The following is a 23400-nucleotide window of genomic DNA, read 5'->3' on the forward strand; positions in this document are numbered from 1 at the left end:
TACATCATGGGGATGCTAACGGCGGTGGTGGTGAACCACCCGTCAACGAGGAATGGGGAGACTGGTCCTAGCTCTACTCCGGCGTAGGTGATCAACCAATCAATATACCTACCCTCCCTACCTTTCCCTCGGATCGGCAATTGAGTAGAGACAACTATGCCTTCTGGAAAGCTACCTTGATGGCGGTCTTTGACTCTTACAAGCTTGGAGGTTGTGTCTCGAGCAACTTTTAAAAGCCAAAGGACCTTGCGGGAGCGAAGTTTTGGGAGCATGTCAATGCTCGAATTCGTTCTTTCATTATCTCAACAACACACCTTCAATTATTAGCCACATATGATTGATGAAAGATGTGAAGTTTATTTGGGATTAGCTTTCTTTACTTTATGATCGAGTCTCTCTAATGAAGCGAATAGCCCTCGAGGTGCAGTTGAGAACCTTGAATGCGAAGCACTCTTCCATGCGAGATCAAGATGTAGGAGCTTCAACAAGAGATACTTCATATGGGAAAGCTTACTGGTTCGGAGATTATGGCCATCCAGCTTTTGGCCCACTTGCCTCTTCGGTGTACACCAACTTCTTTTGTTCCTTGATTAGGAGTGGCCGACTGAATATTCTCTTGGGACGAGGTATTGGACAGAAGGAGCCGTTCAATATGGGGAAGAAGTCAGGCTTCGAAGCCTTGACCGATTCTCGAACAACAGCAAGAAGCAGAAGGGTAAGAAGAAAAGCAACAACACCAAAGACGAACAAGATTGATGCTGAACGGGACGCCTTAAAGGCAGAACGGCATTGCAATAGTTGTAGTGAGAAGGGACATTATTGGAGGAAGTGTCCAAAGCGAGTTGGAGATGCTTCAACTTCTTTGGCGGTTGTGGTGTAGTCACCAACCTTTGTTCATTTGGAGATTCTCCCCTCACAGGACTCTCTAAGGCATAGTTACCCGAGAACGGGAACGACGACGGGATCCCTGCGGAACGGGGGAACGGCTAGGGGTCTGGAACGCGAATGGCGCGGAACGGGAGGTATAAAAAACACCCAAACAGTGCATTTTTTAGCTCCTTGTGTTTAAATACCAGGAGTATTAGAGTCCCTTGACTCTGATACTCACAAAAAACTCGTTTTGAAGACCATTCAACCTTACTATGACTAGATGATGATGAGAGAGAGAGAGAGAGAGAGAGAGAGAGAGAGAGAGAGAGAGAGAGAGAGAGAGACTCTAGAGAGCGAGAGGGAGAGGAAGAGATCTTGAGGGCTTGAAGCCTTGAGCCTTGAGAGTGTGAGGGTCTTAAGAGGGAGAGATCTTGAGAGTGTGAGAGGGAGGGAGCTTGAGCCTTGAGGATTAGCTTAGGGAGAGAAAGGGGGAGGGGGGTGCATCTTATGAGTCCTTGAGGCCTTGCACACTTCAAAAAGAAGCCCAAACATTTACTTTAATTTTTTCAATTTTTGCCAAATTTGTTTGTAGCCGTTGGCCGTTCCAGGGGCGTTTCGGAATGTTTCGGAACGGTCGTTCCGGTTTGCACTAGCCACCCGGAACGTCCATACGTTCCGGAACGTTCCGAACGGAAGTTGCCCCCCAAAACGTCGGAATAGGGGCTAGGGGGCGTTCCCTGGTAACTTTGCTCTAAGGACATCGAAGGTTGCGTCGACTTTGGCGGGTCGAGATGATCGTAATTGGATTATGGATAGTGGTGCCTCAGCACATGACACATCTTCGGAAGATCTTTTGCAATATGCGACGACAGTGTGGTACCATCTTCATTGGAGATAAATACTATTCACAGCGAGGGATCTATGGAGTTGATATGTGATGGCACAGGAGGTATGCATACCTCCAAGGTAGTATATACTCCGAAGCTTGGATTTCATCTTACGTTTGTGCACGAGGTGTGCAAGCGTGGTATGGAGGTGATTCTTATAGAGGATGCGATATTTATTCGGGATCGGCAATCCGGAAAGGAGGTCAGAGGGGGCTCAATGGAGAACGGACTATACAGGCTCCATGCTCTTTCCTCAGCGACACAGATACCTGTAGGTGATCTTTGGCATTAAGATTTGGTCATTTGAACAATGATGCTCTTCGGCTTGCTTTCGTGAGCAAATGCTTACATGCTTACCGGATGTTGGGAGTAAGCATGGAAAATGCATTACATGCATTCGTGAGAAGAATCTATTCAGGGCTTGCTACACGCTGATCCATTGCCGTTTTGGAGTTGGTTTACACGGATCTTTGTGGACCTATGCAGACCCATTCCCTCGGCAAGGCTCTCTATTTCATGTTGCTGGTGGATGATTTCAGCCGCTTAACTTGGGTATACTTTTTATAGCACAAGTACTAGGCATTTGGCCTCTTCAACAATTGGCGTTCTCTTGTGGAGAAGGAAAGCAATCAAGTATTGAAGACTATTCGTTCGGACAAAGGCACGGAGTTTACCTCCAATGCTTTCATTCCGTTTTGTGCGGACCATGGCATCAAGCCAGAGCTTGCAAATACCAGATCACCTTCAGAGAATGGAGCCTTGTTACCATATACATGTGGTAGTGATGTGTGTGAACACACTAGAACCGTGAGGACATTTTTTCCCTCTTTAGGAGGTTTTTTCCCCCGTGCATTGTATGTATGCCCATCACTCTAGGGCTATCTATCTTTTCATTGCACACCTAGTAATACACTCTCTATTGTGTGCCTTGAGCTTCCTTCGTCTTCTCCAAGCTGTGTGCGTTTCTCTGCAACCCTAATTCCAACAATTGGTATCAGAGCAGGTTGCATCCTCTCGGGCTTAGTCGCCAGCTGCTCCAGCACATGCCTGCTCACTTTCTCCGATTTCAGTGAGGTTTGGCGAGCGTTCGTAGGTCGACAAAAATTTCGGCCTCCGTTTCCTCTACGAGCAAGTCTGCACAGGCAATTTCGTCATTTTGTGTATAATTTCTGTCAGTGCCGTTTTCTGTATAACAGGTGCCTTAAAGTCTTCTATGGTTTGTGCTTTATAGCACGTGTTGTTCTTGTTCCGTTTCTCCTCTTTTCGGGCAGTTTTCACATCAGGTGCAACATTTATCATGGTTGACAACAACACAGATGGGTTCAAGATGTTTGCTGCTGAGGACAGGTTGGATGGGGACAATTACCCTATGTGGGCTTATATGATGCAACACGTTCTTGTGTCAAAGGGCGTCTGGAATATTGTGCAGGGCATTGGTGTATGTCCTGATTCTGAGGATGTAGGCGATGTGAGGATGTTGCAGGTCTTGCTGCAAGGATTGCTGCTAATAGAGTTGTTTTGCCTATGGCAGAACAAGCTCGTTGGGATGTAAAAGATGCGCAGGCTCATGCATTGATTGCGTTGTTTGTGAAGCGCACCATTGTTCCTCACATTCGTTCAACAAAATCTGCAAAACAGTCTTGGGATATTCTCGCAGGTCTTTATGCAAGCCGCAATGAGGCTAAAATTGCTTCGTTGCGTAAAGAGCTGGAGTCGAAGATTATGATGATATGGACACTTTGCTTGCTGGTGTCAAGGATATCAATGAGCAACTTATTTCTGCAGGTGAAGTCATTTCAGACAGTTCCCTTGTGCAAACTGTTCTTGATGCCTTACCATATTCATACCAGACTTTTGCTAGTACTTGGAGACTTATGACCCAAGGAAATCCTGAAGTTGTCAAGTTTGATGCATTATGCACATTGCTGTTGCAAGAGTCACTTTCCAGAAAAAACAAGACTAGGCAGCGTGTAATTGAACAGGCTTTTATTGCTTCTCAAAGATAGGGTGGTAACAGCAAGGCAGCCACTTCATATGGTTCTACTGCGAGTGGCAAAACTTCTGTTCCTAATGCTTCTGCTGGCAACAAGTCGTTTGGAAATTCCGGTGCTAAAGGCAAAAAGAAGACGCGTTGCCATTATTGTAGAGCTAATGATCATTTGATCAAGCAGTGTCCTAAGTTGAAGGCTAAGAAGAAAGAGGGTGGTTCCACTGCAAATGCTAGTTCCACTACAAATGCAGCCATTGTTGAGTCTTCTGTAAAAGGAGACTGTGATGCTGATGTTGATGCAAAATGGGCTTCTAGTGCAGAGTGCACTTACAATCCTGTTGTCCATGATGCATGCTTGTCAGTTGCTGCAGATTCACATGTGTGGTATTTCGACAGCGGTGCTACAAAGCACATTATCTCACATCGTGAATTGTTCACCTCTCTTGAGTTTGTCCCTCATGGGAATTTAGTCACTTGTGCCAACAATGCCTCTTATCCGGTTCCGGGGGTTAGAAAGATTGTGCTTACTGTTGCAAATAGCAGTTTTTTCTCACTTGTTGATACACTCTATGTACCTGGGATCAAGAAGAATCTTTTGTCTGTATCCGCACTTACCAGACTTGGACTTGTAGTAAAATTTGTGGATGACAGATGTACAGTTCATGATCTTAGTTTTGGTGATGAAATTGTTGCATTTGGCCTTTTGTGCCGTGGGTTGTATAACCTCACTTTGTATGACAAATGGACAAAATTTTGCAAATGCAGTTGCAGATTCAAGGGCTATTTCAGATGCAAAACTTTGTCAATGTTCGTTTTGGGCATCTGAATTTTACCAATTTGTTGCGTTTGCAGAAATCTGATATAGTTGCTTCTTTGCCGCCTCTTGAAGCACCTATCAAACATGTTTATGAAGGCTGTATTTTGGGTAAAATGCAGCGTTCTAAGTTTCCAAAGGATGGTTCAGCTAGGGCCACATGCAGGTTGTAACTTGTGCATAGTGATGTTTGTGGACCCATGCAAACTCCGTCCTTGGGCAATTACCTATACTTCGTGACTATCATTGATGATTACTCCAGGCATGCATGGGTATTTCCGCTTAAAGCGAAGTGCAAAGTTTTATTGTGCTTCAAACAATAAGTGGTTATGGTTGAAAATGTCTCGAAATGTACTATGGGCACCCTCTGTTTCGATCGAGGAGGGGAGTATATGTCTCATGAATTCAATGCATTTCTGGCTAGTCGTGGGATAAACCACCAATGTACAGTGCCTTATACACCTCAGTAAAATGGTGTTGTTGAGAGGAAAAACAGGTCACTTACGGAAATGGCACGATGTATGGTCAAAAGTCAAGCTTTGCCGCATTCTTTTTGGCTTGAGGCCATCACGTGTGCCACTTATGTACTAAACAGGTGTCCTACGAAAGGTTTGCAGTCTATTACTCCATATGAAGCATGGCAAGATAGAAAGCCTTCTATTGAGCATATGCGTGTTTTTGGTTGTTTGGCATATGCTTTGGTGCCACAAACACAGCGCAGAAAATTGGATGATAAGGCTGTCAAATTTATTTTTGTTGGTTATAGTGCTGAAAGCAAAGGTTACAGGTTGTATCATCCGCAAACAAAGCGTATTTTGGTTTCACGGGTTGTAGTGTTTGTGGAAGATTCTGTTCAGCCCTTGCTGTCACGTACTAGAGACAATAATGTAAGCTCACAGGACATTTATGACCCTTTGTTGCCTCTTTTCAGTGGTGGAAATACGAATGTAAATTCCAATGAGGCAAATGTACAGCCTATGGGGGTTTCCGAAAATGTTATAGATCAGCCTATTACTGATGCAGATGTACATGATGTACTTGATGAGGAAAGGTCTGAAAATGAGCAGGTTAGAGGTATGCCAAAATGGCTGGTGCACACTTTGCGTGACAGTAAATTGGATGCACCTTTGTCTAGTCGTACTCGTTCATGCTCTAGCCATGCATCTTATGCAATAGATTGTCATGCTTTGGCTGTGTCTAACTTACATGTTGAGGAACCTCTGTCTTTTGATGAAGCACAGAATTCAGAAAATTGAATGGCTGCCATGTAATCAAAATATGATGCACTTATAGAAAATGACACATGGACTTTATGTGATTTGCCTCCTGGCAAAAAGGCCATTGGTACGAAGTGGGTTTACAAGTTGAAATGCAGGCCGGATGGTGAGATTGATCGCCATAAGGCTCGACTTGTTGCAAAGGGTTATGCACAGAAAAAGGCATAGATTATGAAGAGACTTTTGCTCCCACTTGTCGTATGACTACTGTGCGTTTTCTATGTGCATTGGCAGCTCATTTTGGTTGGGATATACATCAATTAGACATTGTTATTTCTTTCTTGAATGGTGACATATTTGAGAAAGTTTATGTAACGCAGCCTCGCGGTTTTGTCAAGAAAGAACAAGAGGACAAAGTGTGCAGATGTAAGAAGGTTTTGTATGGGTTGAAGCAATCTCCACGTGCTTGGTATGAGAAAGGTGACACGCATTTGGTCAAACAATGCTTTCGTAACAGTCCAACAGAAAGCACACTATATGTAAAGCGTGAGGGTGATGGACTTCTCATTGTGGCTCTTTATGTAGATGATTTGCTGATCAGTGGACCAAATGAAAGACATTGCTGAATTTAAGGCTGATTTGAATGCTACTTTCAAGATGAAAGATTTGGGGCTGTTGCATCATTATTTGGGTATACAGTTTAAGCAGTGTGATGGTGGTATTGCCTCGTGTCAGAAAAGTTACATAGAGACATTGCTATGTAAGTTTCGACTTGAGGATTGCAAACCTATTGCCACTCCCATGGAAACAGGTATGAAATTGAGTCTTCATGACGCTGGTGATCCTGCTAATGTCACTCTTTACCAAACTGCTCTTCGATGCCTCATTTATGTATGCAACACGAGGCCAGATATTCAATTTGCAGTCTCACATGTCAACAGATTTATGCATACCCCAGGGTCTAAGCATTGGCAGACTGTCAAGAGGATTTTTCGCTACCTTAGTGGCACTTTACATCTTGGCTTGTTTTATCCTAAGAGGGGATCATTGCCACCAGACTTACATGCTTTCTCGGACTCAGATTGGGTTGGTTGTGTTGACACGCGAGTGTCCACAAGTGGTTTTTGTTTCATGCTTGGCAGTTATATCACGGTTGAGCAAGAAGCAACCTACTGTGGCCTCTTCCAGTTGTGACACTGAGTCCAGGGCAGTCTTCATAGCTACGGTTGAGTGTGTATGGCTCAAACGCCTTATGGCTGATTTGGGTGTTGGACAGGACACTGCCAACACTATCTACACTGACAGTCAGAGCGCATTGGCAGTAGCAAAGAACCCAATTTTTCATGCTCGCACAAAGCAATTTGAGGTGCATTACCACTATGTCAGGGAGAGGCTCTCAACAGGAGAGATCAACTTGGCTTATGTGCCAACACAGGACAACCTTGCAGATCTTTTCACAAAGGCATTGTCTCGTGAGAAGCTCGAAGCTTTCCGCAAAGCTTTAGGCTTCTCCCCTTTGTGGATTGATCATGTCCTCAAGGCATGGCACTTCCCTTTACTCATGTGCTAGCTCTCGTTCACCGCATCACTCCAGAGTCCACGGGGCATTTGTTATCATATACATGTGGTAGTGATGTGTGTGAACACACTAGGACCGCAGGGGCATTTTTTCCCTCTATAGAATTTTTTTTCCCCCGCGCATTGTATATACGCCTATCACTCTTGTGCTATCTATCTTTTCATTGCACACCTAGTAATACACTCTCTAGTGCCTTGAGCTTCCTTTGTCTTCTCCAATCTGTGTGCGTTTCTCTACAACCTGAATTCCAACAAGCCTGATTGTGAAGTGCGCCCAAGGACAAAAGTCTTTGAGTTTTATTGGGAATGAGTGATCTCGTGAGGAAGGCAACAATGGTGTGTGTCATCAGAGATGGTCGTCCATGAAGATGCCTCTTCCTTGTTCGAACTTCGGGCGCTGTGTACCTGATTCCCTCCTCTTAGAGGATGCCTCTGTGTGTGTGTGTGTTTGTAAATTGCAGGCTTTCTTGATTGGGGTCTCTGCTTGTGCTTTGTGTGAAGGGGCCCGGGCCTGTGATGCATGAATCTGATGATATTTGCTACTCTTGATGTCCTCCTTGGCCGCTTGATGATGGTTTTATCCACCAATATCTCTGAGGCCCTATCCTTCCTTATGTCCAAGTGCTTTCCTAATTTCTTTGATGCTCGTCGCTCTGGGTATTTTCCACCAATTCTGTTTTTTTTCAGAACGAGAAAGGACTAACGCTATTTTGAATACGATCGGACTTCGAGAACACCCGATTCGTTGAAATCATTGTTTTAGATGCTTAAGTTATAGCAATGCATTAAGATCTGATTAACTATCCTAGTTTGTATTTAGTTGCTTTTGTATGGTATTTTTGTATGATGTGCACTTAGGATCTCTATGTTAGTTCTTACACGTCGACGGACGAGATTGGTGAGCGCCCTTGATTTTGCACAAGAGGGCTTGATCCCATGGTTGGGACCCCTAACACTTAAAGCTAAGGGCCGCATCGACGAAGGGCATTCTTGCTGTTTTTTTGCTGATCACACGGTGGCTACGACGGCCGCCCGCTAAAGCTATTTCGACAGGCACGCCCCGAATGTGAAGTGCGCTCAAGCCCAAATGTTTTTAAGTTTTATTGGGAATGAGTGATCCCGTGAGGAACGCAACAATGGTGTGTGTCATCAGAGATGGTCGTCATGAAGATGCCTCTTCCTTGTTCGCGCGCTTCTGAGGCTACGTACCCTATTCCCCTCCTCTTACATGATGCCTTTGTGTGTGTGTTTGTGTTGGTTTGTAAATATTGCAGGCTTTCGTGATTGGGGTCTCTGCTTGTGCTTTGTGTGAAGGGGCCCGGGCCTCTGATGCATAAATCTGATGATATTTGATGGCCTCGTTGGCCGCTTGATGATGGTTTTATCCACCAAGATCTCTGAGGCCCTACCCTTCCTTTTGTCCAACTGCTTTCCTTATTTCTTTGATGCTTGTGGCTGTGGTTATTTTCCACCAATTTTGTTTTTTTCGAGAACAAGAAAGGACTATCGCTATTTTGAAGACGATCGGACTTCGAGAACACCCTATTTGTTGAAATCATTGTTTTAGATGCTTAAGTTATAGCAATGCATTAAGCTTTGATTAAATATATTAGCTTATTTGATTGCTTTTGTATGGTATTTTTGTATGATGTGCACTTAGGATCGCTAGGTTAGTTTTTACCCGTCGACGGACGAGCTCTGTGAGCGCCCTTGATTTTGCAAAAGAGGCCTTGATCCCATGGTTGGGACCCCATGACACTTAAAGCTAAGGGCCGGAGCGACGAAGAGCACTCTTGGTGTTTTTTTGCTGATCACTCGGTGGCTTTGCCGTCCGCCTGCTAAAGCTATTTCGACACGCACGCCCTGAATGTGAAGTGCGCTCAAGGTCAAAAGTCTTTAAGTTTTATTGGGAAGGAGTGATCCCGTGAGGAAGGCAACAATGGTTGTCTGTCATCAGAGATGGTCGCCCATGAAGATGCTTGTTGTTCGCGCGCTTCTGAGGCTACGTACCCTATTCCCCTCCTTTCCCAAGATGCCTCTGTGTTTGTGTGTTTGTTTGTTTGTAAATATTATAGGCTTTTTTCATTGGGGTCTCTGCTTGTTCTTTTTGTGAAGGGGCCCAAGCCTGTGATGCATAAATCTGATGATATTTGCTACTCTTGACGGCCTCCTTGGCCGCTTGATGATGGTTTTATCCAACAAGATCTCTGAGGCCCTACCCTTCCTTTTGTCCAAGTGCTTTCTTGATTTCTTTGATGCTTGTCGCTATGGGTATTTTCCACCAATTCTATTTTTTTCGAGAACGAGATAGGAATATTGCTATTTTGAAGGCGATCGGACTTCGAGAACACCCTAATCATTGAAATCATTATTTTAGATGCTTAAGTTATAGCGATGCATTAAGCTCTAATTACTATCTTAGTTGTATTTAATTGCTTTTGTATGGTATTTTTGTATGATGTGTACTTGGGATCGCTAGTTTAGTTTTTACCCGACGATAAACGAGATCTGTGAGCTCCCTTTATTTTCCACAAGAGGTCTTGATCCCATGGTTGGGACCCCCTGACATGTAAAGCCGAGGGCCGGAGCCAAGAAGAGCACTCTTGGTGTTTTTTTGCTGATCACACGGTGGTTACGGCGGCCGCCCGCTAAAGCTATTTTGACAGGCACGCCTTGAATGTGAAGTTCGGTCAAGGCCAAAAGTTTTTAAGCTTCATCTGGAATGAGTGATCCCGTGAGGGAGGCAACAATGGTGTGTGTCATGAGAGATGGTCGTCCATGAAGATGCCTATTCCTTGTTCGCGCGCTTCTGAGGCTACGTACTCTATTCCCCTCGTCTTACAGGATGCCTCTGTGTGTGTTTGTGTTGGTTTGTAAATATTGCAGGCTTTCGTGATTGGGGTCTCTGCTTGTGCTTTGTGTCAAGGGGCCCCGGCCTGTGATGCATAAATCTGATGATATTTGCTACTCTTGACGGCCTCGTAGGCCGCTTGATGATGGTTTTATCCACCAAGATCTCTGAGGCCCTACCCTTCCTTTTGTCCAAGTGCTTTCTTCATTTCTTTGATGCTTGTCGCTGTGGGTATTTTCCACCAATTCTATTTTTTTCGAGAACGAGATAGGAATATCGCTATTTTGAAGGCGATCGGACTTCGAGAACACCCCAATCATTGAAATCATTATTTGAGATGCGTAAGTTATAGCAATGCATCAAGCTCTGATGAACTATCTTAGTTGTATTTAATTGCTTTTGTATGGTATTTTTGTATGATGTGTACTTAGTATTCTAGGTTAGTTTTTACCCGTCGATGGACGAGATCTGTGAGTGCCCTTGATTTTGCACAAGAGGCCTTGATCCCATGGTTTGGACCCCCTGACACTTAAAGCTGAGGGCCACAGCGAGGAAGAGCACTATTGGTTTTTTTTTGCTGATCACACGATGGTTGCTTGCTATAGCTATTTTGACAAGCACACCCTGGATGTGAAGTTCGCTCAAGGCAAAAATTTTTTAAGTTTTATTTGGAATGATTGATCCCTTGAGGAAGGCAACAATGGTGTGTGTCATCAATGATGGTCGTCCATGAACATGGCTCTTACTTGTTCGCACGCTTCTCAGGCTACGTACCCTATTCCCCTCCTCGTAGAGGAGGTCTCTGTTGTGTGTGTTTATGTGTTTGTGTGTGTGTGTGTGTGTGTGTGTTTGTAAATATTACAATCTTTCGTGATTGGGGTCTCTGCTTGTGCTTTGCGTGAAGGTGCCCGGGCCTGTGATGCATAAATCTGATGATATTTGCTACTCTTGACGGCCTCCTTGGCCGCTTGATGATAGTTTTATCCACCAAGATCTCTGAGGCCCTACCCTTTCTTATCTCCAATTGCTTTCCTGATTTCTTTGATGCTTGTCGCTGTGGTTATTTTCCATCAATTCTGTTTTTTTTTCTAGAACGAGAAAGTTTTGAAATTTTATGGGGAAGGGGTGATCCCATGAGGAACGCAACAATGGCGTGTGTCATCAGAGATGGTCGTCCATGAACATGCCTCTTCCTTGTTCGCACGCTTCCGAGGTTGCCTACCCTATTTCCCTCCTCTTCGAGGATGCCTGTGTGTGTGTGTGTGTGTGTGTGTTTTTGTGTGTGTTTGTAAATATTGTAGGCTTTCTTCATTGGGGTCTCTGCTTGTGCTTTGTGTGAAGGGGCCCCGGCCTGTGATGCATAAATCTGATTATATTTGCTACTCTGGACGGCCTCCTTGGCCGCTTGCTGATGGTTTTATTCACCAAGATCTCTGAGGCCCTACCCTTCCTTATGTCCAACTGCTTTCGTGATTTCTTTGATGCTTGTCGTTGTGGGTATTTTTCACCAATTTTGTTTCTTTTAGAATGAGAAAGGACTAACGCTATTTTGAGGACGATCCGACTTCGAGAACACCTTATTCGTTGAAATCATTGTTTGAGATGCTTAAGTTATAGCAATGCATCAAGCTCTAATTAACTATCTTAGTTGTATTTAATTGCTCTTGTATGGTATTTTTGTATGATGTGCACTTATGATTTATATGTTAGTTTGTACCCGTCGATGGACGAGATCTGTGAGTGCCCTTGATTTTGCACAAGATGCCTTGATCCGATGGTTGGCACCCCCAGACACTTAAAGCTAAGGGCCGGAGTGACAAGGAGCACTCTTGGTGTTTTTTTGCTGATCACACAGTGGCTACGGCGGCTGCCCTCTAAAGCTATTTCGACAGGCACGCCCTGAATGTGAAGTTCGGTCAAGGCCAAAAGTTTTTAAGTTTTATTTGGAATGAGTGATCCCGTGAAGAAGGCAACAATGGTGTGTGTCATCAGAGATGGTCGTCCAAGAAGATGCCTCTTCCTTGTTCGGGCGCTTCTGAGGCTACGTACCCTATTCCCCTCCTGTATTAGAGGATGCCTTTGTGTGTGCGTGCGTGTTTGTGTTGGTTTGTAAATATTGCAGGCTTTCGTGATTGGGGTCTCTGCTTGTGCTTTGTGTGAAGGGGCCCGGGCCTGTGATGCATAAATCTGATGATATTTGCTACTCTTGACGGCCTCCTTGGCCGCTTGATGATGGTTTTATCCACCAAGATCTCTGAGGCCCTACGCTTCCTTTTGTCCAAGTGCTTTCTTTATTTCTTTGATGGTTGTCGCTGTAGGTATTTTCCATCAATTCTATTTTTTTCGAGAACGAGATAGGAATATCGTTATTTTGAAGGCGATCGGACTTCGAGAACACCCTAATCATTGAAATCATTGTTTTAGATGCTTATGTTATAGCAATGCATTAAGCTCTGATTAACTATCTTAGTTGTATTTAATTGCTTTTATATGATGTGTACTTAGGATTCTAGGTTGATTTTTACCCGTCGATGGACGAGATCTGTGAGTGCCCTTGATTTTGCACAATAGGCCTCGATCCCATGGTTGGGACCCCCTCACACTTAAAGCTGAGGGCCGGAGCGAGGAAGAGCATTATTGGTGTTTTTTAGCTGATCACACGGTGGCTACGGCGGCCGCTTGCTAAAGCTATTTCGACAGGCACGCCGTGGATGTGAAGTTCGCTCAAGGCCAAAAGTTTTTAAGTTTTATTTGGAATGATTGATCCCTTGAGGAAGGCAACAATGGTGTGTGTCATCAATGATGGTGGTCCATGAAGATGCCTCTTACTTGTTCGCACGCTTCTGAGGCTACGTACCCTATTCCCCTCCTCTTAGAGGACGTCTCTGTGTGTGTGTTTATGTGTTTGTTTGTGTGTGTGTGTGTGTGTGTGTGTGTGTGTAAATATTGCAAGCTTTTGTGATTGGGGTCTCTGCTTGTGCTTTGTGTGAAGGTGCCCGGGACTGTGATGCATAAATCTGATGATATTTGCTACTCTTGACGGCCTCCTTGGCCGCTTGATGATAGTTTTATCCACCAAGATCTCTGAGGCCGTACCGTTTCTTATGTCCAACTGCTTTCCTGATTTCTTTGTTGCTTGTTGCTGTGGTTATTTTCCATCAATTCTGTTTTTTTTTCCAGAACGAGAAAGTTTTGAAATTTTATGGGGAAGGAGTGATCCCATGAGGAACGCAACAATGGTGTGTGTCATCAGAGATGGTCGTCCATGAAGATGCCTCTTTCTTGTTCGCGCGCTTCTGAGGCTGCGTACCCTATTCCCCTGCTCTTCTAGGATGCTTGTGTGTGTGTGGGTGTGTTTGTAAATATTGTAGGCTTTCTTCATTGGGGTCTCTGCTTGTGCTTTGTGTGAAGGGGCCCGGCCCTGTGATGCATAAATCTGATGATATTTGCTACTCTTGACGGCCTCCTTGGCCGCTTGATGATGGTTTTATCCACCAAGATCTCTGAGGACCTACCCTTCCCTATGTCCAACTGCTTTCCTCCAATTCCATTATTTTCCAGAACGAGAAAGGAGAAACGCCATTTGAAGACGATTGGACTTCGAGAACACCCTATTCATTCTTATCATTGTTTTAAATGCTTAGGTTATAGCAATGCATTAAGCTCTCATTAACTATCTTAGTTGTATTTAATTGCTTTTGTATGGTATTTTTGTATGATGTGCACTTAGGATCGTTAGGTTAGTTTTTACTCGTCGACGGACGAGATTTGTGAGCGCCCTTGATTTTGCACGAGGCCTTGATCCCATGGTTGGGACCGCCGGAGCGACGAAGAGCACTCTTGCTGTTTTTTTGCAGATCAAACGGTGGCTACGACGGCCGCCCGCGTAAGCTATTTCGACAGGCACGCGCTGAATGTGAACTGCGCGTAAGGCCAAGAGTTTTTTTAAGTTTTATTGGAATGAGTGATCTGGTAAGGAAGGCAACAATGGTGTCTGTCATCAAAGATGGTCGTCCATGAAGATGCCTCTTCCATGTTCGGGCGCTTTTGAGGCTACGTACCCTATTCACCTCCTTCAACAAGATGCCTGTGTGTGTGTGTGTTTGTTTCTTTGTGTGTGTGTGTGTGTGTGTTTGTAAATATTGTTGGCTTTCTTCATTGGGTTCTTTGCTTGTGCTTTCTGTGAAGGGGCCCGGGCCTGTGATGCATAAATCTGATGATATTTGCTACTCTCGACGGCCTCCTTGACCACTTGATGATGGTTTTATCCACCAAGATCTCTGAGGCCTACCCTTCCTTATGTCCAACTGCTTTCCTGATTCCTTTGATGCTTTTGCTGTGCTGTGGGTATTTTCCAGCAATTCCGTTATTTTCCAGAACGAGAAAGGACTAACGGTATTTTGAAGATGATCGGACTTTGAGACCACACTATTCCTTGGAATCATTGTTTTAGATGCTTAAGTTATAGCGATGCATTAAGCTCTGATTAATTATCTTAGTTGTATTTAATTGCTTTTGTATGGTATTTTTGTATGATGTGCACTTAGGATCGCTAGGTTAGTTTTTAGTCGTCGAAGGACGAGATCTGTGAGCACCCTTGATTTTGCACAAGAGGCCTTGATCCCATGGTTGGGATCTCCTGACACTTAGAGCTAAGGGCTGGAGCGACAAAGAGCACTCTTGCTGTTTTTTTGCTGATCACACGATCGCTACGGCGGCCGCCCGCTAAAGCCATTTCGACAGGCATGCCCTGAATGTGAAGTGCGCTGAAGGCTTAAAGTTTTTTAAGATTTATTGGGAATGAATGATCCCATGTGGGAGGCAACAATGGTGTGTGTCTTCAGAGATGGTCTTCCATGAAGATGCCTCTTTCTTGTTTGCGCGCTTCCGAGGTTGCGTACCCTATTCGCCTCCTCTTCGAGGATGCCTCTGTGTGTGTGTGTGTGTGTGTGTGTGTTTATGTGTTTGTGTGTGTGGGTTTGTTTGTAAATATTGTAGGCTTTCTTGATTGGGGTCTTTGCTTGTGCTTTGTGTAAAGGGGCCCGGGCCTGTGATGCATAGATCTGATGATATTTGCTACTCTTGACGGCCTCCTTGGCCGCTTGATGATGGTTTTATCCACCAAGATCTCTGAGGCCCAACCTTTCCTTATGTCCAACTTCTTTCGTGATTTTTTTGATGCTTGTTGCTGTGGGTATTTTCCACCAATTTTGTTTTTTTTTAGAATGAGAAAGGACTATCGCTATTTTGAAGAGATTGGACATTGTTTGAGATGCTTAAGTTATAGGCAATGCATTAAGCTCTCATTAACTATCTTAGTTGTATTTAATTGCTCTTGTATGGTATTTTTGTATGATGTGCACTTAGGATTGATAGGTTAGTTTGTACACGTCGACGAACGTGATTTGTGAGCGCCCTTGATTTTGCACAAGAGGCCTTGATCCCATGGTTGGCTGGAGCGACGAAGAGTTCTCTTGTTGTTTTTTTGTTGATCACACAGTGGCTACGGCGGTTGCCAGCTAAAGCTATCTCGACCGGCACGCCTTGAAGGTGAAGTGCGGTCAAGGCCAAAAGTTTTTAAGTTTTATTGGGAATTAGTGATCCCGTGAAGAAGGCAACAATGGTGTGTGTCATCAGAGATGGTCGTCCATGAAGATGCCTCTTCCTTGTTCGGGCGCTTGTGACGCTACGGACCCTATTCCCCTCCTCTTACAGGATGCCTTTTTGTGTGTGTGTGTGTGTGTGTGTTTGTAAATATTGCAGGCTTTCTTGATTGGGGTCTCTGCTTGTCTTTTGTGTCAAAGGTCCGGGCCTGTGATGCATAAATCTGATGATATTTGCTACTCTTGACCGCCTTCTTGGCCGCTTGATGATGGTTTTATCCACCAAGATCTCTGAGGCCATACCCTTCCTTATGTCCAACTGCTTTCTTGATTTCTTTGATGCTTGTCGTTGTGGGTCTTTTCCACCTATCGGTTTTTTCCAGAACGAGAAAGGACTAACGCTATTTTGAAGAGGTTAGACTTCGAGAACACCCTATTCGTTGAAATCATTGTTTTAGATGCTTTAAGTTATAGCAATGCATTAAGCTTTGATTAACTATCTTAGTTGTATTTAATTGCTTTTGTATGGTATTTTTGTATGATGTGCACTTAGGATCGCTAGGATAGTTTTTACCCGTCGACGGATGAGATCTGTGAGCGCCGTTGATTTTGCACAAGAGGCGCTGATCCCATGGTTGGGACCTCCTGACACATAAAGCTAAGCGCCGGAGCGACGAAGAGCACTCTTGGTGTTTTTTGCTGATCACACGGTGGCTACGGCGGTTGCCCGCTAAAGCTATTTCGACAGGCACGCCCTGAATGTGAAGTGTGCTCAAGGTCAAAAGTTTTTAAAGTTTTATTGGGAATGAATGATCTCGTGAGGAAGGCAACAATGGTGTGTGTCATCAGAGATGGTCGTCCATGGAGATGCCTCTTCCTTGTTCGGACGCTTCTGAGGCTACGTACCCTATTCCCCTCCTCAAACAGGATGCAGGCATCCTGTGTGTGTGTGTGTGTGTTTATGTGTTTGTGTGTGTGTTTGTTTGTAAATCTTGCAGGCTTTCTTGATTGGGGTCTTTGCTTGTGCTTTGTGTGAAGGGAGCCGGGCCTGTGATGCATAAATTCTGATGATATTTGCTACTCTTGACGGCCTCCTTGGCCGCTTGACGATGGTTTCATCCACCAAGATCTCTGAGGCCCTACCTTTTCTTATGTCCAACTGCTTTCTTGATTTCTGTGATGCTTGTCGTTGTGGGTATTTTCCACCAATTTTGTTTTTTTTAGAATGAGAAAGGACTGACGCAATTTTGAAGACGATCGGACTTCGAGAACACCCTATTCGTTGAAATCATTCTTTGAGATGCTTAAGTTATAGCAATGCAGGGAGCTCTAATTAACTATCTTAGTTGTATTTAATTTCTCTTGTATGGTATTTTTGTATGATGTGCACTTAGGATTTATATTTTAGTTTGTACCCGTCCACGGACAAGATCTGTGAGCGCCCTTGATTTTGCACAAGATGCCTTGATGCGATGGTTTGGACCCCCTGACACTTAAAGCTAAGGGCCAAGAGTGATGAAGAGCACTCTTGGTGTTTTTTTGCTGATCACACAGTGCCTACGGCGGCTGCCCGCTAAAGCTATTTCGACAGGCACGCCTTGAATGTGAAGTGCGCTCAAGGCCAAAAGCTTTTAAGTTTTATTGGGAATTAGTGATCCCGTGAGGAAGGCAACAATGGTGTGTGTCATCAGAGATGGTCGTCCATGAAGATGCCTCTTCCTTGTTCGGGCGCTTGTGACGCTACGTACCCTATTCCCCTCCTCTTACAGGATGCCTTTGTCTGTGTGTTTGTGTGTGTGTTTATTTGTAAATATTGCAGGCTTTCTTGATTGGGGTCTCTGCTTGTCCTTTGTGTAAAAGGGCCCGGGCCTGTGATTCATAAATGTGATGATATTTGCTGCTCTTGACGGCCTTCTTGGCCGCTTGATGATGGTTTTATCCACCAAGATCTCTGAGGCCCTGCCCTTCCTAATGTCCAACTGCTTTTCTGATTTCTTTGATGCTCGTCACCATTGGTCTTTTCCACCAATTCTGTTTTTTTCCAGAACGAGAAAGGACTAACGCTATTTTGAAGACGATCGGACTTCGAGAACACCCTATTCGTTGAAATCATTGTTTTAGATGCTTAAGTTATAGCAATGCATTAAGCTCTAATTAACTAACTTAGTTGTATTTAATTGCTTTTGTATGGTATTTTTGTATAATGTGCACTTAGGATCGCTAGGTTAGTTTTTACCCGTCGACGGACGAGATCTGTGAGCGCCCTTGATTTTGCACAAGAGGCCTTGATCCCATGGTTGGGACCCCCTGACACATAAAGCTAGGCGCCGGAGGGACGAAGAGCACTCTTGGTGTTTTTTTGTTGATCGCACAGTGGCTGCTCGCTAAAGCTATTTCGACAGGCACGCCCTGAATGTGAAGTGCGCTCAAGGCCAAAAGTTTTAAGTTTTATTGGGAATGAGTGATCCCGTCAGGAAGGCAACAATGGTGTGTGTCATCAGAGATGGTCGTCCATGAAGATGCCTCTTCCTTGTTCGAGCGCTTCTGAGGCGACATACCCTATTCCCCTCCTCTTACAAGATGCCTGTGTGTGTGTGTGTGTGTGTTTGTGTGTTTGTTTGTAAATATTGCAGGCTTTCTTGATTGGGGTCTCTGCTTGTGCTTTGTGTGAAGGGGCCCCGGCCTGTGATGCATAAATCTGATGTTATTTGCTACTCTGGACGGCCTCCTTGGCCGCTTGATGATGGTTTTATCCACCAAGATCTCTAAGGCCCTACCCTTCCTTATGTCCAACTGCTTTCCCGAGTTCTTTGATGGTTGTCGCTATGGGTATTTTCCACCAATTCTGTTTTTTTCCAGAACGAGAAAGTACTAAGGCTATTTTGAAGATGATCGGACTTCGAGAACACCCATATTCCTTGAAATCATTGTTTTAGATGCTTAAGTTATAGCAATGCATTAAGCTTTGATTAACTATCTTAGTTGTATTTAATTGCTTTTGCATGGTCTTTTTGTATGATGTGCACTTAGGATCGCTAGGTAAGTTTTTACCCATCGACGGACGAGATCTGTGAGCGCTGTTAATTTTGCAGAAGAGGCCTTGATACCATGGTTGGGACCCCTTGACACTTAAAGCTAAGGGCCGGAGCAACGAAGAGCAGTCTTGCTGTTTTTTTGTTGATCACCCGGTGTCTACGACGGCCGCCCGCTAAAGCTAGTTCCATAGGCACGCCCTGAATGTGAAGTGCGCTCAAGGCCAAAAGTTTTTAAGTTTTATTGGGAATGAGTGATCCCATGAGGAAGGCACCAATGGTGTGTGTCATCAGAGATGGTTGTCCATGAAGATGCGTCTTCCTTGTTCAGGTGCTTTTGATTCTACGCACCCTATTCCCTTCCTCTTATAGGATTCCTTTGTGTGTGTGTGTGTGTGTGTGTTCGGTTGTAAATATTGCAGGTTGTCTTGATTGGGGTTTGTGCTTGTGCTTTGTGTGAAGGGGCGTGGGCCTGTGATGCATAAATTTGATGATGTTTGCTACACTGGACTGCCTCCTTGGCTGCTTGATGATGATTTATCCAACAAGATCTCTGAGGGCCTACCCTTCGTTATGTCCAAGTTCTTTCTTGATTTCTTTGATGCTTGTCGCTGTGGATATTTTCCACCAATTCTACTTTTTGAGAACGAGAAAGGACTAAAGTTATTTGGAAGACGATCAGACTTCGAGAACACCCTATTCTTTGAAATCATTGTTTTAGATGCTTAAGTTATAGCAATGCATTAAGCTGTAATTAACTATCTTAGTTGTATGTTATTGCTTTTGTATGGTATTTTTGTATGATGTGCACTTAGGATCGCAAGGTTAATTTTTACCTGTCGATAGACGAGATTTGTGAGAGCCCTTGATTTTGCACAAGAGGCCTTGATCCCATGGTTGGGGAACCCTGACACTTAAAGCTAAGGGCCGGAGTGACGAAGAGCACTCTTGGTGTTTTTTTGCGGATAACTCGGTGGCTTTGCCGGCCTCCTGCTAAAGCTATTTCTACACGCACACCCTGAATGTGAAGTGCGCTCAAGGTCAAAAGTCTTTAAGTTTTATTGGAAAGGAGCGATCCCGTGAGGAAGGCAACAATGGCTGTCTGTCATCAGAGATGGTCGTCCATGAAGATGCCTCTTCCTTGTTCGTGCGCTTTTGAGGCTACGTACCCTATTCCCCTCCTCTTCCAGGATGCCTCTGTGTTTGTGTGTGTGTTTCTTTGTAAATATTGTAGGCTTTCTTCATTGGGGTCTCTGCTTGTGCTTTTTGTGAACGGGCCCGGGCCTGTGATGCATTAATTTGATAATACTTGCTACTCTTGACGGCCTCCTTGGCCGCTTGATCATGGTTTTTTCCACCAAGATCTCTGAGGCCCTACCCTTCGTTATGTCCAAGTGCTTTCTTGATTTCTTTGATGCTTGTCGCTGTGGGTATATTCCACCAATACTACTTTTTTCGAGAACGAGATAGTAATATAGGCTAAGTACCCTATTCCCCTCCTCTTACAGCATGCCTCTGTGTGTGTTTGTGTGTGTGTGTTGGTTTGTAAATATTGCATGTGTTGGTATGTGTCATCAGAGATGGTCGTCCATGAAGATGCTTCTTCCTTGTTTGCACGCTTCTTAGGCTAAGTACCCTATTCCCCTCCTCTTACAGCATGCCTCTGTGTGTGTTTGTGTGTGTGTGTTGGTTTGTAAATATTGCAGGCTTTCGTGATTGGGGTCTCTGCTTGTGCTTTGTGTGAAGGGGCTCGGGCCTGTGATGCATAAATCTGATGATATTTGCTACTCTTGACGGCCTCCTTGGCCGCTTGATGATGGTTTTATCCACCAAGATCTCTGAGGCCCTACCCGTTCTTATGTCCAATTGCTTTCCTGATTTATCTGATGCTTGTCATTGTGGTTATTTTCATCAATTCTGTTTTATTTCTAGAACGAGAAAGGACTAACGCTATTTTGAAGAGGATCGGACTTCGAGAACATCCTATTCGTTGAAATCATTGTTTTAGATGCTTAAGTTATGGCAATGCATTAAGCTCTCATTAACTATCTTAGTTGTATTTAATGGCCTTTGTATTGTATTTTTGTATGATATGCACTCAGGATCGTTAGGTTAGTTTTTACTCGACGACGGACGAGATCTGTGAGCGCACTTGATTTTGCACAAGAGGCCTTGATCCCATGGTTGGGACCGCCTGACACTTAAAGGTAAGGGCCGGAGCGAGGAAGAGCACTCTTGCTGTCTTTTTGCTGATCACACGGTGGCTACGACGGCCACCCGCTAAAGCTATTTCGACAGGCATGCCCTGAATGTGAAGTGCGCTCAAGGCTAAAAGTTTTTAAGTTTTATTGGGAATGAATGATCTCGTGAGGAAGGCAACAATGGTGTGTCTCATCAAAGATGGTCCTCCATGAAGATGCCTCTTCCTTGTTCGTGCGCTTCTGAGGCTACGTACCCTATTCCCCTCCTCTTACAGGATGCCTTTGTGTGTGTGTGTGTGTGTGTGTGTGTGTTTGTTTGTAAATATTGCGGGCTTTGTTGATTGGGGTCTCTGCTTGTGCTTTGTGTGAAGGAGCCCGGGCCTGTGATGCATAAATCTGGGTATATTTGCTACTCGTGACTGTCTCCTTGGAAGCTTGATGATGGTTTTATCCACCAAGATCTTTGAGGCCCTACCCTTCCTTATGTCCAAGTGCTTTCCTGATTTTTTTTAATGCTTATGGCTGTGGTATTTTACATCAATTCTATATTTTTCCAGAACGAGAAAGGACTAACGCTATTTTGAAGACGACCGGACGTCGAGAACACCCTATTCGTTGAAATCATTGTTTTAGATGCTTAAGTTATAGCAGTGCATTAAGCTTTGATTAACTATCTTAGTTATATTTAATTGGTTTTGTATGGTATTTTTGTATGATGTGCACTTAGGATTGCTAGGTTAGTTTTTACCGGTTGACGGACGAGATCTGTGAGCGCCCTTGATTTTGCACAAGAGGCCTTGATCCCATTGTTGGGACCCCTTGACACTTAAAGCTAAGGGCCTGAGCGACGAAGAGCACTCTTGGTGTTTTTTTTGCTGATTACACAGTGGCTACGGCGGCTGCCTGCTAAAGCTATGTCGACAGGGACGCCCTGAATGTGAAGTGCGCTCAAGGCCAAAAGTTTTTAAGTTTTATTGGGAATGAGTGATCCCGTGAGGAACGCAACAATGGTGTGTGTCACCAGAGATGGTCGTCCATGAAGATGCCCTTCCTTGTTCTCGCGCTTCTGAGGCTATGTACCCTATTCCCCTCCTCTTACAGGATGCCTCTGTGTGTGTGTGTTTGTGTTGGTTTGTAAATATTGCAGGCTTTCATGATTGGGGTCTGTGCTTGTGCTTTGTGTGAAGGGGCCCGGGCCTGTGATGCATAAGTCTATGATATTTGCCACTCTTGACGGCGTCCTTGGTCGCTTGATGATGGTTTTATCCACCAAGATCTCTGAGCGCCTACCCTTTCTTCTGTCGAACTGCTTTCCAGATTGCTTTGATGCTTGTTGTTGTGGTTATTTTCCATCAATTCTGTTTTTTTCCAGAACGAGAAAGGACTAACGCTATTTTGAAGACGATCGAACTTCGAGAACACCCTATTCGTTGACATCATTGTTTTAGATGCTTAAGTTATAGCAATGCATTAAGCTCTGATTAAATATCTTTGCTTATTTAATTGCTTTTGTAGGTATTTTTGTATGATGTGCACTTAGGATCGCTAGGTTAGTTTTTACCCGTCGATGGACGCTCTGTGAGCGCCCTTGATTTTGCAAAAGAGGCCTTGAAAGTTGATCCCATGGTTGGGACCCCATGACACTTAAAGCTAAGGGCCGGAGCGACGAAGAGCACTCTTGGTGTTTTTTTGCTGATCACTCAGTGGCTTTGCCGGCCGCCTGCTAAAGCTATTTTTACACGCACGCCTTGAATGTGAAGTGCGCTCAAGGTCAAAAGTCTTTAAGTTTTATTGGGAGGAGTGATCTCGTGAGGAAGGCAACAATGGCTGTATCTCATCAGAGATGGTCGTCCATGAAGATGCCTCTTCCTTGTTCGCGCGCTTCTTAGGCTACGTATCCTATTCCCCTCCTCTCCCAGGATGCCTATGTGTTTGCGCGTGTGTTTGTTTGTAAATATTATAGGCTTTCTTCATTGGGGTCTCTGCTTGCGCTTTGTGTGAAGGGGCCCAAGCCTGTGATGCATAAATCTGATGATATTTGCTACTCTTGACGCCTTCTTGGCCCGCTTGATGATGGTTTTATCTGCCAAGATCTCTGAGGTCCTACCCTTCCTTTTGTCCAAGTGCTTTCTTGATTTCTTTGATGCTTGTCGTTGTGTGTATTTTCTTCAAATTCTATTTTTTTCGAGAACGAGATAGCAATATCGCTATTTTGAAGGCGATCGGACTTCGAGAACACCCTAATCATTGAAATCATTATTTCAGATGCTTAAGTTATAGCGATGCATTAAGCTTTGATTAACTATCTTAGTTGTATATAATTGCTTTTGTATGGTATTTTTGTATGACGTGTACTT

The 23400-nt window shown here is 44.3% G+C and overlaps 1 protein-coding gene, 16 non-coding genes and 1 pseudogene across 17 annotated transcripts in view; all 18 read left to right on the plus strand.

Moving 5' to 3' along the window:
- LOC147434347 (basic leucine zipper 61-like) overlaps positions 1–23400 on the plus strand; it is a 62677-nt gene that overhangs the window by 12593 nt on the left and 26684 nt on the right. The gene's annotated exons all lie outside the window — the stretch shown is intronic.
- On the plus strand, positions 7865–7957 carry LOC147434348 (small nucleolar RNA SNORD24). The gene has a single exon (XR_015185427.1). It is a non-coding gene; the product is annotated as a small nucleolar RNA SNORD24 (small nucleolar RNA).
- Positions 8678–8761, plus strand: LOC147434349 (small nucleolar RNA SNORD24; annotated as a pseudogene).
- Positions 10290–10382, plus strand: LOC147434350 (small nucleolar RNA SNORD24). Its single transcript, XR_015185416.1, has one exon. It is a non-coding gene; the product is annotated as a small nucleolar RNA SNORD24 (small nucleolar RNA).
- Positions 11119–11211, plus strand: LOC147434351 (small nucleolar RNA SNORD24). The gene has a single exon (XR_015185415.1). It is a non-coding gene; the product is annotated as a small nucleolar RNA SNORD24 (small nucleolar RNA).
- On the plus strand, positions 11556–11648 carry LOC147434352 (small nucleolar RNA SNORD24). The gene has a single exon (XR_015185425.1). It is a non-coding gene; the product is annotated as a small nucleolar RNA SNORD24 (small nucleolar RNA).
- On the plus strand, positions 12377–12469 carry LOC147434353 (small nucleolar RNA SNORD24). The gene has a single exon (XR_015185417.1). It is a non-coding gene; the product is annotated as a small nucleolar RNA SNORD24 (small nucleolar RNA).
- LOC147434354 (small nucleolar RNA SNORD24) lies at positions 13207–13299 on the plus strand. Its single transcript, XR_015185438.1, has one exon. It is a non-coding gene; the product is annotated as a small nucleolar RNA SNORD24 (small nucleolar RNA).
- LOC147434355 (small nucleolar RNA SNORD24) lies at positions 13626–13718 on the plus strand. The gene has a single exon (XR_015185437.1). It is a non-coding gene; the product is annotated as a small nucleolar RNA SNORD24 (small nucleolar RNA).
- Positions 14403–14495, plus strand: LOC147434356 (small nucleolar RNA SNORD24). Its single transcript, XR_015185422.1, has one exon. It is a non-coding gene; the product is annotated as a small nucleolar RNA SNORD24 (small nucleolar RNA).
- Positions 15253–15345, plus strand: LOC147434357 (small nucleolar RNA SNORD24). The gene has a single exon (XR_015185420.1). It is a non-coding gene; the product is annotated as a small nucleolar RNA SNORD24 (small nucleolar RNA).
- On the plus strand, positions 16017–16109 carry LOC147434358 (small nucleolar RNA SNORD24). Its single transcript, XR_015185421.1, has one exon. It is a non-coding gene; the product is annotated as a small nucleolar RNA SNORD24 (small nucleolar RNA).
- LOC147434359 (small nucleolar RNA SNORD24) lies at positions 16856–16949 on the plus strand. The gene has a single exon (XR_015185430.1). It is a non-coding gene; the product is annotated as a small nucleolar RNA SNORD24 (small nucleolar RNA).
- On the plus strand, positions 17677–17769 carry LOC147434360 (small nucleolar RNA SNORD24). Its single transcript, XR_015185428.1, has one exon. It is a non-coding gene; the product is annotated as a small nucleolar RNA SNORD24 (small nucleolar RNA).
- Positions 18491–18583, plus strand: LOC147434361 (small nucleolar RNA SNORD24). Its single transcript, XR_015185431.1, has one exon. It is a non-coding gene; the product is annotated as a small nucleolar RNA SNORD24 (small nucleolar RNA).
- LOC147434362 (small nucleolar RNA SNORD24) lies at positions 20124–20216 on the plus strand. The gene has a single exon (XR_015185436.1). It is a non-coding gene; the product is annotated as a small nucleolar RNA SNORD24 (small nucleolar RNA).
- LOC147434363 (small nucleolar RNA SNORD24) lies at positions 20596–20688 on the plus strand. The gene has a single exon (XR_015185418.1). It is a non-coding gene; the product is annotated as a small nucleolar RNA SNORD24 (small nucleolar RNA).
- Positions 21422–21514, plus strand: LOC147434364 (small nucleolar RNA SNORD24). The gene has a single exon (XR_015185435.1). It is a non-coding gene; the product is annotated as a small nucleolar RNA SNORD24 (small nucleolar RNA).

The sequence above is a fragment of the Adiantum capillus-veneris genome, chromosome 19 (genome assembly GCF_014529385.1).
Source record: "Adiantum capillus-veneris isolate H3 chromosome 19, ASM1452938v2, whole genome shotgun sequence".
NCBI classification, from domain to species: Eukaryota; Viridiplantae; Streptophyta; class Polypodiopsida; order Polypodiales; family Pteridaceae; genus Adiantum; species Adiantum capillus-veneris.